Below are 14,098 nucleotides of genomic sequence, written 5' to 3' on the forward strand. Positions count from 1 at the left end.
CTACATGATGACATGAACACATGACCTTACAGGCTGTGAGAGTCACTTTTACCGTTTCATTTGAGAAAACTAGCATCATATCATACTGTATACACACAGAAAATTCACGGCAACCTGTCAAAATAAAAGTGCGGTTTAACATGTAACAGAAATATATTACTTTTGTACAGTATAATGTAAGACTTTTATATATTCCATTTACTGTCAATTAAATTAAAACAATTAAATTATAAAAATAATTATTACAACCACACTAACCACTTAATTGTAGAAAAATACAATTGTTATTAAAACCTTTTTAAAGGAATATTCACACAATTTTTCTACCATGTATTAATTGTAACAGTAAACCTCAGTTTGTTTGCCAAAAAATAAAAGGGTTTCATTTTCATTTGATTAAAAATAAATAAATGTTTCATGACTTCATTTGATTATCAGAAAAAAAAAAAAAAAATGCATAAGAATTTCTAGAAGAAAAAAAAAAAAAATTGTAGCGCCCTATTGTTCACAATGTTGAAATTGAGAGTTTTGGACTTATTTCTTCACTGAAAGAAATGTTTTTGTTATTACATAGAGAGTAAAGTACCGAAAAAAGGTACCGAATTTCAGGTACCGATACTGGTTAAAATGTGAACGGTACCCAACCCTAATCACAACATGGAAGTCTGCTATTTTCAGTGAATTTGCGAGACTTCTGATTCATTAGGCACTATAGGTAAATAACTAGAAGAATAACAGTGTAGTAAACTGTACAACTATTTGTGCTGCAAGCCAGTGTATTTATGTTTATGATAATAAATAATATGATAACAAATAATAGCAGCATAACAGAGTGTTTTCGTTCAGCTAAAATTAACTGGAAGCAAATGATGCCTGAAGCCTTGTGTATTAAATTTTCAAATGGTTGCAACCAGTTTTGTGTTAAAAATAAGGTGGAAGCAGCTGTTATCTAGGATATCTAGTTTACTTGCTGGCAAGTGCATCAAACAAAACCCCGAATATCTTATTTATTGGCACTAACCTTGAAAACTTGGCTACCGATCTGTGGGCATGTGGCCTTGGGTCTTGATCATGTTGGATGTGTGCCAGTACATCCGTCATGGAGAAACAGGTAGTTTCAACTATAGTAGTTATCACTCGCCCAGATGAGTTTGCAGTTTTCTTTTTCTCCTCTTGCGTGATGTGCTTCAGTGAGAAACAGCTGTTGCTTGTTACGCCACTTGATGATCATGTGCATTTGTTTTGACAGTTACCCAAAGACTTCTGCTCACGCTGAACACCCTGAACATAAGCTGCATCCCAGTTCACAAGCTATACGCTCTAAACAGCATGCATGATTAGAGTTAGTGCTTCCCAAGTGAATGTGCATCCCACAATGTAAATATTATGTTACTATAATATATTATTTCCAGTGCATTTCATTTTATTGCCCACAAGCCCTTTGTGCAACAGAGGTTCTGATGGTTCTCTTTTTAACCTTTTGTGTTGTAGATAAAAGTTTAGGGTCAGTAATATTTATGTTTTTTTTTGTTTGTTTTTTTACATTTTGACAAAATTTAGACTTTTCTCTTGGCGTTTGTTACAAATCAGAATGATTTCTTGTAATTTTAAGGATAAAAAGTCAGAATTGGGAGTTAAAAAGTCACAATTACCTTTTTTTTTATTTGCATTTTATTAAATTTAGTTTTTTATTTATGTGGTGTAAACAGGTGTAGGATCAGAACGAGTCAGACAAAACTAAGATTCGATCAGAACATTGAAACATGAGGAGCCGAAATTCCGGAGAGGCCCAAGAAAACAGGACATCATAAATCACATTCCTAAGCGCCATGAGGCTTACCAACAAGCCTCTCTTACAGAACAGCTTGCAACATTAAGACAAAAGAATACTCATTGACAAGTACAATGCCAGAAGGAGATCGTCAAATTTGGGACAAGTAATCAAGATTAATGGTCAAAGAGATGGCCATCACATGTGTTCCACAAGAGAAATCACGAGCTTCTTTAGATTGACTTTTCCCCCACACATAGAAGACAAAGACTGAGACTGAAATTCCTTTGTCCAAAGAACATGTCTTTAGGTCTCCACAGAAATACACAGAGACTTTCTTTTCCATATGCACATAAAATCATCCTAAAAAGACATTTCTAGGCATAACACTATATTATGTATGTAACCCACACATTAGATTATCATGTTTTAAGCACATATTATGTATGTCTTTTTAATAACTATTGAATGACTTTAAGGTTTATTCGTGTTTGGTATGTATGAGCTTGACAATTCTAGCTTGAAACGTTTCTTCCAATTGATTCTTTGTCAAATGTATCATATTCTGGTTATAGAAATCACATCCAAAATGATACTTTGCAAGAGTGTGTAAAATTCAGACCATGTGACTGATAACATGCTGATTTATGATGGAAGGAACAACCCTAGCTAATAGCCTATCTAATTGGTCAAGACACCAGATGGGATGTGTCCAAAAAGCCGAGTTTAAAACCTCAGGACAGCATCAAACCTTCCTCTTTCGTCCCCTTCTTCCCTTCTCCTCTTTTCCTTCTCGCCACCGCGTTTTGACGCTGTTTTAACGCTCTTTGAGCGTGCTCTGGCCTACAGGCCAGTTGCTACTTAACACCACGATGAGAGGAAAAACCACCTAGTCTCGTTACTCAATTTATTCTCTTACTGTAGTTTCTTTTCTTTCCGTTGAGTCTCGTGTTCAAAAGTTAAGTTTGCCGCAAAGTCCAGCTCCGACTGCACCCGCTTCAAACTTCAACCAGCAACTGACTCCAAGACCATCCTCAGCCAACGCCCAACCATTGGCTTCCCAAGACATCACTTCAAAGACTACTGAACTTCCAGCCAATCACCAACTCGGGAAAACCCCTTTCCTGCAACGACGACGACAGAAGGGAATCCCTGTAACACAAAGGCAACGCAAGTAAAACAACTCCAGATTCTAACTGAACTGGTGCATTTAATATAAATGTTAGCCTCATTGAGAAACTCAACGCGAGGGTTAATTAAGTGATTGATGGTTGTTCAGGTCTGTGCAATAGCACATATTGCTATAAACTTGGGATTTCACATTCTCATTCTCTAAACTCATCCTTTCCCGGAGAGGCCCAAGAAAACAGGACATCATAAATCAGATTCCTAAGCGCCATAAGTCTGGAGCAAGCCTTACCAACAAGCCTCTTTCACAGAACAGCTTGCAACATTAAGACAAAAGAATATATTTTGGATTTTAATATCCAGTGCAGAATTAATGTTATACGGCTCGTTCAGTGAATCGCTTCCGACTCAGTGATCAGCCGCAAAACAGTGATTCTGTTCAAATTCCCTGTAAAATCATAAATGATTCCCTTTGAGCTAAATTAAATTATATTTATGTATCAAACCCTACACAGGCTTGTCACAGTTGTGACTTTCTCACAATTGCAAGTTAAAATTTCACAGTTCAGACTGTTCAACTTTTTTTCTTGCAACTCTGATTTTATCGCAATTCTGAGTCTATATGTTACCATTCACACTTTTTTTTTTTCACTCACAGTTTTAATGGTTTTGAAAATTGTATGGAAGCCCGTTCTCGCCACTGAATAAAGAATTAAAAAAGTAATATTTACTTTTTTTTTTGCAATTGCATCTTGTACTTGCGTGATATAAACTCACAATTGTAAGAAAATATTTTTTTCTTTCCTCAGAATTGGAATTTATAACTTTAAATTGCGAGTTTATATCTCAGTTCTGAGAAAAGAAGTCAGAATTGTGAGATTAAAAGTCGAAAAATGTCGAAATGGGCTTGCATAGAAGTGTGAGATGTTATCTCACAATTGTGATAATTGCACCTTTTTATTTTTTTTCTCCCTTGACGGAAACAAGCTTGTCATAATTTTGACTTCTTTCTTGCAATTGCGATCACAGTTTGGACTTTGCTTCTCAGATTTAATGAGTTTATATCTCACAATTCAGAGTTTATATCTTTGAATTCAGGCATTTTCTCCGTTTTAAGAAAAGAAAGTCTGAATTGTGAAATGTTAACATTACCTTTATTTTATTTTATTCCCTTGTAGAAACAAGCTTGTCACAATTCTGACTTGTATCACTCAAATTCTGAGAAAAAGTCGCAATCGCTTTGCAAAAGCCAGAAAATAAGTCTCCATTGGGCAACATCAATTACATGAATTTGGGGAGATCTGATAGTCTAACGATTTATTGAAAATGTGACAAATGATTAGTTTCGCAGTTTCGTTCAGTGATGTTAGCAGTACAGAAGCTGCACTCTTCAGCTTGAAACATTTGCTTGATCCCTTTGCGTGGAAATTCACTGACGCTGTCTCAAAATGACAAGTTTTGAAGGCTTCTTTAACTCGAGAGACAGACAGAGAAGGATACGTGCTAATCACACTGAACGCCTGCCAATGCGTCGGCTCTTTATCACGCTCACAATGGGGCCACACTGACATTAAGCTCCATCACTGTCAGCGTATCAATGGGGAACACATCATCTATCACCTGACTCCAGAAACACCAGCTCTCCTCTTCCCGTCACCCTCTACAGCTGATACCACAATCCCATTTTTTCCTCAGTTCAGCCAGAGAGGAAGAGCAAAAAACGAGCTGGGTTTTATCACGTAATATAAAAGATAAGAGACAGAGAGCCGGCTGAGAAAGGTCAGGCTGAGGCGGTTAAGCAACGGGATGAACAGGCAGTGAAGGTCACAGAGATGTTGGATGAGATCTGCTTCACTATAATGACATCTGAGCCCCTGAGTTTAATTGTGTCACTGCGATATCTGTCCACCTTTTGGATTTCGTCCCACTGGAGCTTCTGCCGAGGAAGTTTCAATCACTTTTTTACTGTAAGAGAAGTTTTCACGTGAAGGTTAGGAGATCAACTAATGACCTTTCACCTCGTGCATGAGACTGATATTTGCATACGGCATTTAGTAGCAGATGCTTTTATCACATATTTGCTTTTATGCATTTAGCAGATGCTTTCATATAGAGTGACTTTCAATAGAGGAATGTAAGGCAACAATATTTATACTGTACAATGCCTGAGTCATTTTACAAAGCTAGGAAACGAGAGACAAACATGCTATTCAGGAAGTCATCTGTTAGGCTTCCTGTATATAAATGCTTAGAGGAGAACTACTATAAACATAAAGCTTATAAATGCAATATCACTGTATTCTTATTAGATCTGTGCAAGTGCAATTTAATTCTCTGCCTTCTCCTAAAATAACAGACCGGTTTAGTAGCGGAAACTTGTTACGTAGTGAGTAAACACTGCCTTTTAAGTCATTTTATTAGCTTTTAAATCAAATTATGCATGGTTTTAGCCCTCTGATCTTTAAAAGCCCTTTTTTGTAACATTGTAAATGTAACATTGAAATACATGATGACCTTTGACCTTTACCTATAATTTTATACGACTTGTATAATTGTGTGTTTTAATTATTACAACATACATAAAAGTTTGGGATCAGTAAGATGTTTTTGAAAGAAGTCTCTCCGGCTCACCTGTATTTTTGGATCAAAAATTCAGTAAAAACTTTAAAAATTTTAAAATATTATTACAACTTAAAAAGGCTGTTTTCTATGTGAATGTATGTTAAAATGTAATTTATTTCTGTGATCAAAGCTGAATTTTCAGCATCATTACTCCAGTCTTCAGTGTCACATGATCTTCAGAAATCATTCTAATATGCTGTTTTGCTGCTCAAGAAACATTTCTGATTATTATCAATGTTGAAACCAGTTGTGCTGCACAATATTTTTGTGGAAACTGGGATACATTTTATTTTTCAGGATTCACAGATGAATAGAAAGTTCTAAAGATCAGCATTTATTTGAAACAGAAATCTTTTGCAACATTATAAATGTATTTACTGTCGCTTTTGACACAAATGTATTTGTGTCCTTTCTGACTAGAAATATTAATTTCTTTAAAAACTGTACACTGTAAAAAATTATTTGTTGACACTTGACTCAGTTAAGTTTAGCAAACATTGGGTGTTAAGTTCACTCAACTTATATGTAGTTGTTGAAATAACTTGCAGTAAATTGAGCCAACGTACTGTATCAATTAATGAGCATTTAAAATTTTGAGTTGTCAACTGAAAAACATATTGGTTGAACTTAGTTTTTCACGTTTTCACAACCATGAACTAAGTCTAATGGACACAAAATAGTAAATTTTCCTCATCATAACTTAACTATTTGAGTTAACTGGACTTCATTGCTTTGACAAAAAGTTGTGGATATCTATCTGGAACCAGATTTTTTATGAAATCAACTGCGAAATTTAATGTCTCAGCATTTATTTTTAATACATCTTTTTACATTGCATCCAAAAACACAGACACAGTTCAAAGATATAAAAACACTACACAAGAAAAACCTTCAAATATAAATCAAACAATCAAACTTCTGTATGCACAGACCCATCTTAGAGCCAAAATAGTACAAATAACTCTCCTTGTCATTATCAGATATTTTCATTGCAGGAACAAGTGTACATGAAGAATTCACAATAAGCTGTGTTAAAAAAGTCTTCAATTCCCAATGGTAGAAACATGACAAGGGAAGAGGAAGCAGTGCAAGGTTGCACATTTACACTTGTATACTTTTGTTGTAAATAAATCACCAGTGATGTGGTGCAACAACAGTTGTTTGTTACATTTTTGTTCAGCACCAAAATTGTATTTAATAGTGGATGTAACATGCTCATGCCACTGAAATCAGGGGTGTCTAATCCTGCCCCTGGAGGGCCAATAATGTATTGCAGAGTTTAACTCCAACCTGGTTCAACACACCTGCCTGGACGTTTGTAGTGATCCTGAACACCTTGATTAGCTGGGTTAGGTGTGTTTAATTGGGGTTGAAGCTAAACTCTGCAGGATCTTGCCTCCCTAGGAGCAGGATTGGGCACCCCTGCCTTAAATTCATTGGGTTGTAACAACACTTTAAAGCAGGGATCCTCAAATCTGGCCCACGAGATCTACTTTCCTGCAGAGTTTAGCTCTAACCCTAATCAAACACACCTGAGCATGCTAATCAGTGTCTTCAAGATCATTAGGAAATCACAGGTAGGTGAGTTTGATCAGGGTTGGAGCTGAACTCTGCAGCAGATTGGCCCTCCAGGGAAAGATTTGAGGAACCCTGCTTTAAAGGGTTTAAAAGGATAGGTTACCAAAGATGATAATTGTCATTTACATATACGACATAATACAACAACAACATCAAACCTCATTAGTTCTTGTGTCATGACATTTGATCAAAAGACTTGCAAGAACCAATGAGGTTTGATATTTACGTGGAAGCTAATACAATCAAACATTTTTGTAAACCAAGACTGAAGTTTTTATGCTTTCATCATACAAAGAGATTGTATGATTTCAGAAGACTTGGAATATGACATACAAATCGTATAGGTTACATTTTAGACACTTACTCTGAAGTCATTGTATGAAAAGATTTCACTATCACTAGTTTTATGATCCATAGAAGAAAAAAGGTCATAGGGGTTTGGACAAACATGAAAGTGAGTAAATGATCACAGAATTGTCGTTTTGGGGAGAGAAAGACTGCTTTAAAATAAATTGACTCACATCCTTGTCAAGGCTCTCCAGTATTGAAGTCATTTCTGGAATGTCCTCATAACGCTTTGACCTGATTATCTGTAAAAAATAAAAATAAAAATTACACAGGTCACAGTTCACATTTGATGTTGCTTTAAGCAATTTTGAGGAGGCTTGAACACACCAACTACGGTCACAAGTTAAATGCTTCTTCAGACACGGTTCACTCCTAAATGTGCATACACAATCTTTATAGATGCATGGGAGTGGACAGTGACTTGCCTGATGGCAGTGTTTCAGCTTGGTACGCTGGTTGGGTGAGGAAAATCTACAAATCTTGCAACACCACCTCATCGATACAGAGTTGTGCTTCCACTCTGCTTGCACTGTCTCCAGCCAAGTACACATACACGTTACATACAGAAATATTCACTGAACATCTTACTTAAAACTAACAATAGTGAGATCAGATTAAGAACACGCTAAAAAGTCACTTATATGAAGACTGTTTTATCTTTTTATCAACATTAACTTGATCCACAATTTTAGTAGTGATGGGAAGTTCGGTGCTTTTTTCCGCGAACCGGTTCTTCCGGGCAGTTCATATCAATGAACCGGTTCACCAATTCTTTTACGTCCTCACCTAATAACGTCATTTCTATCGTACCCAGCGAATGAAAATACGCTCAAACACATTCAAATAAAGTAATTTGTAATCATAACTTAAGTTAAATAATAGTAATCATCACCATCATCGTCGTCTTGGAAAAGTTTCTTACATTAGCGTTTTTCAAAAGCACCCATATAAGGCTCTGAAAGTCTTATAGATATAAATTTGAAGTAGTCTTCATTAGCTTTTTACAGAAATGAGGATTCAGCTCATAAAGCTTAAACTCTAACGTGCATACAATAGCAAATAGCAAATTTCATTTACGTTTTCACAGAACAGTTGTTGCATGTTCATCATGTTAAAAATGCTGTTTGATATAACTAATATAATTTGCATTTTCCAGTAACTTACGTACGTTTTATTTTTTTATTAACTTACATTTCGCCAAATTCACAGTGTACTGGAGATCCGAGAACCGCGGCTGTAGCAGTTCGGTATCAGATGTTCGTTTTCATCAGTTCTCTCAGCACAGAGTGTCTCAATTCAGTGAACGTTTGGAGTTACATATACTCTGAAATTAGTGTTGTCAAAAGACCCGGTACTTCGGTACCAAGTCGGTACTAAAAAAATGAAAACGTCACGGTACCAGTTTTTTTAAAGTACCGGTGGTACCGAGTACCCGGTCAACCCGGTTCTTGGCGCACACGGACCTATGATTTCCGCGATGCAGAAAACGCGGACGGAATCTCGGAATCCAGTTATAAAAACGGAATTTACAGTTTAGCACGGAATGTCACAGAATTTGTCAAAGTTTGGATGAATTAATCAAAAGTAGGTGGTCACACTTTAATCAAATCGCGACATGGACTAGTATCTGTAAATATTAAGCCGCAAAAGTCGATTCAGATATGAACCCCGCATGTTCTGCGAGTCTCTGTGTGTGTGTGTGTGTGTGTGTGTGAATGAATGAATGGCAGAGACGCGCGTTTTTTTTCCTTTTTTTTTTTTTTTTTTTACACTGAAGCGCGTGACGCTCGCGGTGATTTCATCATCTGCCGTCTCAATGAAGACATAAATACATAAACAACATCTACAGAACTGCTCTGAGAGTCACTTCACGAGCATTCTACCGTTCCATTTGAGTAAAACCAGCTTCATATCATATAGCTACACACAGAAATTTAAAGGTATTCACGGCAACCCGTCAAAATAAAAGTTTATCTTAAAGACATTGTGCCAAAAATATATTACTATTATTTAGTAGAATGTATGTGATACTATTACTACTGTTGATAAAAAATATATATATTTTTAAAGAAATAGTCACACAATATTTCTTCCATATTTTAATTTTAATAGTAAATCCCCTTTATTTACCCCAAAAATAAAATGTTTAAATTTCATTAATTAAAAGACAAATTAAATTTGGGTGAAACTTTACTGTTTACTGTTTTTCATACTTTTATTACTTGCGGAAAAACTTGAAACACAATTTAAATAAGTATGAAGAATGGCATTGATTTTTGTAAATTTTATTATTGTTTGACTATTATTAAAAATAGTGTGTTTTTAATTAGCATGTGGTACCGAAATTGGTACCGAGAACCGTGGATTTTCACTGGTACCGGTACCGAATACTGAAATTTTGGTACCGTGATCTGAAATATTGGTTTATTTCGAGTCTGAGGGACTGTCAGGATCAGGAATGTCTGAAAGTGAATAAACACGAGTTTGCCTGGCAGTGCGTGTGGCTCCCGATTAGTTTGCAAAATGTGATTGCCTGAAATCAAAACGCAGACGGTGAGCACTAACAAAACAAGCCTAAATTAACATTAAAGAAAGCACAAATCAGGGGATACTTACTAATTTCATTATCTGTAGTCCATAAAGTCCATCTATAATCGTTCAAACACAGGCTCCTTCATCTTTTCTTGCATGATCAGCAACTTCTCGTGCAGAAAATGGCGGATGGCACGTCTCCACTTCGTTAAAATACTACGTCATCATGACGTAGAGCTTCTGGCACATGCGCATCACACAGAAAATTGATAGAACTTATGTTTCGTTGTTATATGAACATGTTATTTAAGGTTTGCCATTTCCTTTCAAGTCGAGGTTGTTATAACTCATCCTATTGTGTAGTGAGACACTGCAAGTTGACAGGACATAATTTTACCTGTCCACCTGACTAAAACTCAGAATAATTTTTTACAGTGACGCCCAACTCTTGAATGGTAGTGTGCATTGAATTTGGATGATGAAGGTGATGATGCATCAAGTTCCTCCAGCAACAGTCACTATTTTTTTTATTGCACATGTGTAACTCTGAATGAATCCTTGCCGGTTTCTCGATTCTGCTGTTTGTGCATCATTTGTTCACACTGATCTACAGCTGCTGCAGATGTGAGTTTGTCAAGCGTCTCAGCGCTTTGATGTTTGCAGAGCTTCTCTCAGCTCCAGAGCTCATGTACTCATGCATTTTGCCTCCAGCCACTTTATACAGCAGTTCTCTGTGGACTCATGGACAAACTCTTCACTCACACCGTCTGCTTTCACACAAGCTTATAATGCGATCTCTGCCCTGGAGCTCGTGAAAACCCAATACTGTGACTGTGATAATGTGATCATGCTCATCATTAGTAATCATGGTCACAGTGACATATGTTTTAAATGTATTTCTTTCACTCTGACGAAAGTGTGCATGAGCTGTAAATGGATGATGTGTTTATGCAAGCAACCTAAAGTCAACTTTGATATTAAATTGATGTCGCTTGTATATGTGGCTCATTCAATCAGAATTTGAGGTAGCGATCTATTTTATAGTGCAAATTTAATGCTTGCCTTGTATAAAGGTGTTTTTTGAAGTGGTTTTCTGTTTGCTTGTATGCTCTCCACTTGCTTTTCGAAGCTGTCAGAAATGGATCCAGGACTTTGATTCTGTCCCACAGTGTTTCCAACAGCTTGACCAAATGTTAAATAATTTGTCTTTCATCTAATTTGACCACTAACCGATTCACCTCATAAAACAGCCCATATGTGACCAGAAACTGCACTCAGCATCCTTCTTAAAGGGATATTACACACAAAAACGGACGTTCTGTCATCATTTACTTGTCATGTCAATCCCAAACCTGTATGAATGACTTTATAAAAATGAAATAAGTCTGTCCTTGTGAAAAAAAGAATCACACGTTTAAAAAGAGTTGGTTAAAAACAAAAAAACGCTTCGGAAGTCGCTTTGGATAAAAGCGTCTGCTAAATGACTAAATGTAAATGTAAAAAACCATGTTATTGGACTGATATTGAATTCAATGCATTACTTATGTAGCATTTGGACCAATCAGACACACAATTTTGCATTTGATTTTGCAAATCAATTAGTTATTAGATTAACAAATAGTCACAGACCCCTCACCCAATACACATACTCGGTGCCAGTATGCCTGTCAATGACTTCAGGCCCCCGGTTCCATGGCAACCCATCAGATAACACTAGTTTTATTGCTCAAAGGAATGCAAATGCAGAGCAACTCTTACTACCTTTTTCCTATAGGAAAGACATTATGCCATAAAAATGGAATCTTCTCTAATTAATTCATAGAAAAACCTTTCTTTGAACAAACACACATCAATCAGGTCATTGTGTATATTATTACTTTTCTTGTATATGTTTTTGTGTATTGTATACGATAGATCACTTGTTAATATCACTTTAACTCATAACATGTCTGGTCTCTATCAATTCGTCTTCGGATGATTTAATTGAGAGTGAATATTACATGTTGATACGTATGCAACATATTAGTGTCCTAAGAATCTTTAATAGTTTTTATATCAACTTCCAATCCAACCCCTTTGCAAATTACCATGCTCTCAGACAAAGGGTCATTAAACCCCCCAGTATTTCCAAACTCCCGCTTGGAATTTCAGCCTCTCTCATTGGTCAAGCCCATCCTGAGAGGCGTGACTCTTCTCAGACCTTAAAGGGCTCACGCACAGTTCTGCCTTTGCGCACTCTCTTCTGAAAAAGCTCTTCTGTTAAATCTCCGGATTGCTGCCCGTGTGGAGAGCCTGAGCCAGTACCGGCGTGCCCGGTGGGCTCCAACATATCTCAGTCTGCGGTTCTGTTATATCCTCGAAGGATGTGAGCTAGAACTCTTCTGGACCCTTAAGCTTTTGCGCCAGGCCTTGCAGCCTTGACTTTCCATTCAACCAAAGCTCCTCGGACCTCAGATGATCTCTTTAGTAGCTCTTTTTCACTTTCTACCTGGAAAGAACATTTCTATCTCTATCTCTTTGGAATTCATCACTCTTCAACCCGGAAGAACGTGATCGCGAGTCCAAAACCTTGAAACCATTAAGACTTTCATCCGAGACTGCATTCCAGACACACGTCAACAGCCGTGGAAGTGCAAGTATGGTACATCTAACTAAACTAAACAGAGGTTTAGTATAAGCTATAGACCCCGTTATAAACGGCGCTGATGGGTTAACTCAGGTGGTTCACTGACTCTTTCCATAACTGCATTCTGTTTTCTCTAATGGCTTCATTCATCCACTTTAGCTCCCCTTTTGTATATACGTGTGAGTGTATGTATGTTTGTTTGTTTGTTTAGATTAGTTATGTGTGCTAGCGTTTAGTTAATAAACGTTGTGTGCACAAATTACATGAGTTTCTAGTTCTGCCTTGCAAATTAATGTCCCTTTATGATTTTTGATCCTTACTACATGCTCTAATGTATTAATACTTAAGAAAGTATTTTCTGTGGCCAAGAAAATATCCTTTCTTAGAGTTGATATGAACTTACACTGAATGTTCGCTGGACGGACAGATCAGTTGATGGCAATTTAATTCTGCTACAGTTATCACTGTCAGCCGATATAAATAATTGTAAGTAATCATAATTAATTGTATACAATTCCCTTTTAAGCTAATTTGCTACACTTGTAATTATTCATAAAAAAATACTAATTTCTGAGCGAATATTGTTTCATAAGTTTTTAATTAAAGTGTACTTCACTGTATTACTGAAATATGCTTTAAAAGAATATACTTCAGTGTGAACTGAATGTGATGTTTTTGCACATTTATTGCCATATTAATTGCAGGTAAATGAAAATGTATTATATATTAAATGCCGTTAGCTTAACTTTGGAGTGCTTTTTTTTTCTTGATCTTTATATTTCATTTAGTAATTTCATAATTACTTCAATTGTTTTTGTAAACATGGTTAAAGTGTACTGCCGGATGTACTTCTATTAAAAGTTATGTTACATATTTAAATATATTTGAATGTACATATGTTTAATGAAGTTGCAAATTTAGTTCATTTAAAATATAGTAACTTTTAAATGTAAAATCAAATAGCACTACAGTTAAAATTGCAATCAAGTACTTTACATGTGCTTTGGAATATTAGCTAACAAAGATTTGAAGTACATTACAAGTGCACTTGTTGTGGATTTATTTATTCATTTAATGCGTGTGTCCTTTTAGAAGAAAGACACTCATGCAGGTTTGGACGTGAGTAAAGCTGAACTATCCCTTTAACCACCCAGCTCGCTTTTTAAAGTTAAACATAAAACACTCCTTTTATAAACGTATCCTAAAAATCCTCCAGCAGCGAACCTGAGAACTAACAGAGAGCCGCTGTGGCTTTATGGGAGCTCTGATGAGGTGCTATTAGCTTCAGGTGCCTCATCACAGTCTGTAAGAGGGACTCAGTATCTGTGCCGCCCGCTGCCGCTGGAGGGGTAATAGCTGGGTAACGGGTCATGATGACACAGGGAAGTAGATCCTGCTTCACATTCGCCTCTAAGCATCACACTGATCGCAGCTCTTCCCGCCGTCTCCAGACACAGACACCTGCTCTCTCGCCGCACAGGTTCGACTGCACT

Source organism: Onychostoma macrolepis, chromosome 01, assembly GCF_012432095.1.
Source record: "Onychostoma macrolepis isolate SWU-2019 chromosome 01, ASM1243209v1, whole genome shotgun sequence".
NCBI classification, from domain to species: Eukaryota; Metazoa; Chordata; class Actinopteri; order Cypriniformes; family Cyprinidae; genus Onychostoma; species Onychostoma macrolepis.